At 32.7% G+C, this 5,082-nt stretch overlaps 1 long non-coding RNA gene across 1 annotated transcript; it reads right to left on the bottom strand.

The window, feature by feature from the left end:
- Positions 1-2,535: 2,535 nt before the first annotated feature.
- On the bottom strand, positions 2,536-4,547 carry LOC140978619 (uncharacterized). Its single transcript, XR_012175585.1, has 3 exons — positions 4,093-4,547; positions 3,519-3,818; positions 2,536-3,008 (listed from the first exon to the last, which is right to left on the bottom strand). It is a non-coding gene; the product is annotated as an uncharacterized lncRNA (long non-coding RNA).
- Between the last annotated feature and the right edge of the window lie 535 nt (positions 4,548-5,082).

The following is a 5,082-nucleotide window of genomic DNA, read 5'->3' as shown; positions in this document are numbered from 1 at the left end:
TATATATATAGACCAAACTAGGATTTATGTGCTGTGGCATGCTTCAATATTTCCATAATTGGAAATAGAGTTAAACCCTTTGCACATGTGTGATCATTTTGAGAAGTCTCGATCTTTATTTAAAAAATACTAATGATAATGTAAAATATTTGAAACAGACCATTTCATTTTACCTTGTCTCAGCTCCCTAGTCCCAACTATTGGGACAGTGAAACTACATGCCCGATAATGGATCTACGGCAATCTACCAGAAATTAAATGATTAATTAAATCTATCTTTTGAGTAATAGAATATTCAGCAAAGCATTAAAATTTAAAATGTTGATTCCTTCCATACATGATTGCTTGCAACAAAGTAATGAATCTTTTAGTTTTGGTAATTGAGGAGTATATATCCGATAAATAAGGAACAGAAATAATTTTTTTCTCGTTGTCTATATTGAGTAAATATTTGGACCAATGTAATAATCTAAAAATCACGCTGAATATATAATATAAATATTAATGAAAAATATTTATAAGACAAACTCGTTAAAAAATGTAAATTAAACTATTAAAAGTTCATATTATTAATCAACTTGATATCACTCTGGACAAGCGGAAACAGGAATAATCGAATCGAGTTAAGGATCAAAAGGTAAGGGCCAAAGGGAATAGTACTCACATCACGTTATGTCTTGTCAATATTTACACCCAAAAAAAAATTTGAACGTCTTGTCAAACAAAAAAAGGTTATGGGAAATTGGAATCAACTCTCCAGCCGTCGTTTTTTTTTTTTTCAGTTCCTGAGTACTTTTTTAGTATCACATTTCCACATGAAGTGTACCACAATTTGTATGACATAGTACCACAATTTTGTGGACATGGAGTGAACCCAAATAAATATTTTGATTGGAGATTTTTCACTAATTTCCCGAGGTTACATGTTAAATCATAAATGGTGCTTTTACTTTGGCTTACCATTCTCAGTACACATGCCATTAATATTTATCAAATCTCTTTTTTTTATATTCATCCATCTATCAATCCATCCATCCATCGATCACAGGATCACAATTTTGAAAATAACAATAAATAAAAGTTGTAAAAATCCACACGAGGACAAGCGACCAGACATCTATCTTTGTTGGAACTTGGAGATAATTATTTGCCAGCCAAAATTATGTCGGGAGAATTTATAAACTCGATGTCCCTATTCATAATTGTAGTTCTCCGTTTTTTATTTATTTATTTCTTTTATGTTCGCTCTCAATAATAAGTAAATTATTATAAGCGAACCATATCACTCACTAATGATGGTCTAATTTAGATCAATATCTCTCGAAAACATGAGTTTCTCAAGCTTTATATGAGTATATATGTAATTAATTAAAGGAAATGATTAAGAAAAATTAAATATGTATTATATATTTTAAGGTGAAAGTATTAAATTTACTGAAAGCACAAGGTGGTAAACTGAATATATGTATATAACTTTTTTAAACTCTGAGTTCATTAATGAGTGGTATTCGCGTATTTATGTAATGAAGCATATCAAAATTATATATATAATAGGTGAATGTCACTTAATTGATAGAGATATATGTTAACATGATTGGTGAACAAGATAACAAAACTGGTTATATGTATAGACACACACACGAATGGTTATTGGAACTCTAAAAATTTATTAATACACTCCAATCTTTATGGAATATAAATCATATGTTGAATGATTGCTATCCATGCTTTTTTTTTTTTTGGAGTTAAACTGGTGTTGGTGTTGGTGATAATTGAGTCTCGAATCCGAAATTTTGGTTTCATTGATGTTATACGTGCTATTAATAATTCATACGAGATACAGAAAAAGTGATGAAATGTCGGAATATGATTCAGGGGATCGAGTTTAATTTCCTACACTCTAGTATCGTAGCCGGGAATGTTCATATCTTGTCCGGAAATTTTGCAGAGCGTTACATTAGTTCCTTTGAATGTTTGTACGCAATTTATGTAAATGTCAAGATGATTACCTTGCTAATTAAATATATATATTGGGGAAAATCTTACATATTAATTGGGTCGGGAAATTTTTCCTTATTGCTAATAATGGCAATTAATTATAATTTCTTAAAGAATTAACTAGTGCTGATACTTCAATTCTTTCAGTTATGAGTTTCCTATCATTAATTTAGACCTCCGATTCTTCATTTTCTTAATGGTAAGGCCGAGAGTTTTTTTTTTATTCGACTAATAACTGTGTTTTATATATCTTAATTGAGTCCATTAGTTATTCAGTGTGGAAATTGTTAAGATGAACAACCGTCTTGAGAGAAAAACTGAATTTTGTATATTGAAATCTACAATATTAATGTTTTTGTACAAAGCCTTTATATAATAGGCCAATAAAAGAAGAAGGGAAAAGCGTGAAATAGACATTAGACATTAAGTCTAAGCCAACCATCATTAACTAACACGCCCTCCTTCAATTTTGGAACAGATTCTGGACATCAAGATTGGAAAAGAAAAACTTGTGTTGGTCTGTACTCAACGGTTTGGTAAAGATATATGCTAATTTGTTTAGAAGTAGAAATTTGGGTTGTCCGAAAAATACCAAATTTAATCTTGTCTCATATGAGATGACAATCGATATCAATGTGTTTGGTAAGCTCGTGGAATATAGGATTAGCGGCAATGTGCAAAACGGCATTGTTGTCACAATACAATGTTGTTGGTTCGGCAAATTCAACGCCCATACCCAATAATAAACAAGTATTCCAAACGATTTCACAAGAAGTAGTAAGAGTGACCCAACTTAATGCAAAATCCAGTGAGGGATCTCTAGGTCATTCGACAAGATGCCCAATCCGAGTCACAGCAGGCATACAAAGTTAAAGGACTGTTTGCAGAAAATAGTATCCCCGTCCCAGGAGACCCTTTGAGGTATTTGACCACCCTGACCCTTTGAGGTATTTGACCACCCTGATTGTTGCATCCATGTGAGTGCATTTGGGCGAGTGCAAAGTGCTGAACTGCATGGCAAAAGTCAGACTGAGTCATACTAAGGTAAATCAACCGCCTACAAGACGTCTACAAGAATCAGGATCATCAAGAACAACATCCAATTTCCCAATAGGTTTTGTAGAAGATTTGCATCAGCAATGACTTCTAGAGCATACTTCACTGATTAACGAATATGCGAAGAAATGCTTTAAATCAGCAATAACATCAATGTTATCACCAATGATGACGATACCATCGACATAAACAACTTAAATAGTAATGTTGCGAGCATCACGACGAATGAACAACGAATGGTCATGTTGAGACTGTCTATATCCTGCATCAAAACATCACACAAGCAAATTTTTGGTTCCATTGTCTAGTCTTGTTTAAGGCAATATAAAGACTTACTAAGTCTGCACACTTTATTCAACTTTCAACATCTTCAGCTATGTTAGAACAGAATGCAGCAATTCACAAGAATCACCGGGTGTACTTGTCTAATATAACTGATGAAAGATTGCTCTAGACTAGCTTACAAAAGGACAGTGATGGTCGTTGTCCAATACACAGATGCCACACGAACGACAATGGTGTGTCCTGGGTGATTTTGGCTTTGAAAAATAGCAACAGAAAGGTAAAGTCCTCCAGACCACCTTTACCCACTGTAGGATAGCTACCCCAAACTATCATAGGTGGAGCACCAGCCGGTCGAAATGCTGCGAAAGAAAATGCAGATAAAGTACATGTAGCCAAGATGACTGCAACCATAAAGTGGAAAACGCCACAAAGATAACTGATTGAGAACATCACAGGATACACAGACCAAATGCCTCCACCTGTGCCACAAAGGGAACATGGTTTATATTGATGTAATTGCAAGTAAAAGTTACTAGATCTGACCAAATGGAGCAGAAACAACAGAGGAAAAAGAGAAGCCATTGGCTAGAAAGTTTATTGATATGATTCAGCATGATTTCATATCGAATAAACACAGTTAAGTGCACATGAATTCTGAGATGCTAAGAATTCCAGGTTAGTATAATGATTAATAAGTAAGTCGTACATGGCCAACAACTTAGGTAGAGCGAGCTTCTGAGTGGCAGTGCTTACATACAAAGAAAAACAGACATGTGAGGACAACAGTGACAAAACACGGGTCTCTCAGGAGCTTCCATGGGAAATACTTTTGATCCCCATTCGCCACGTTTTCCTACCTAACAGCTCCACACCAGCCACATTTAAAAACAGAGGTATGAGGTAAAACAACACATTAAGTCCACAACCCCAACACTTTGTTTCAATTTCCACATGAACAGATGTGGTGCGATCATGCACCTGCATTTAAGCAGTGAATTTAGTAAAAAATTCAAGATCATAACATCTATAACAGTCAATCTTGATATACATCTGAAAAAAAAAGAAGATTTGATAAAAATTCAATTCAGATGACAGCTGCTACAAGAAAATTCAAAACAAAAATAAAGGTTTTATATATATACATATAACAGATCTTTAGGACATTGACACAACGTAAGGCATATAATAACAACCAATTTTCCTCTCAAAATTTCTTTCCCAGTTAGTAAGAGTGCAATAAAGAAACACCCCAGCAAGCAAGTATAAGAAATGTCATCCACTAAATTATCCAACAGCTCAAAAACCTTATAATTATCTCCAAATCGGCAACCATATTATTAATAATCATTCCCTCGTCTCGCGTTTGGTTCATTTTTTATTTAGTCGGCAGATCATTGATTTTGATTGAAAGCCATCACTATTCATGTTATTTGTGTGATTAAATATCCCTCCTCAAAAGGTGTGATAATGTATAATTCTTGAATAATGATCATGATAAGATTGCATATTTACCATAATACCTTTGAATTGTCTTCTTCTATATAATATGAAAATGAAAATTAGTGAAAATTTAATAATTAATATAATATTTACNTAAAAAGACAATAATATTGTAATTATTACTAAACTTTATTTAACATTAACATTCAAAATATTATTGTTATTTTAATTATTAAAGTAAATGCATATTCACAAATTTATTTCTAATAAATATATTTAAATTAATTTTAATAAATGTAAATT

This window comes from Primulina huaijiensis, chromosome 6, assembly GCF_012295235.1.
Source record: "Primulina huaijiensis isolate GDHJ02 chromosome 6, ASM1229523v2, whole genome shotgun sequence".
NCBI classification, from domain to species: domain Eukaryota; kingdom Viridiplantae; phylum Streptophyta; class Magnoliopsida; order Lamiales; family Gesneriaceae; genus Primulina; species Primulina huaijiensis.
This window is presented reverse-complemented; position numbering and strand designations above follow the sequence as displayed.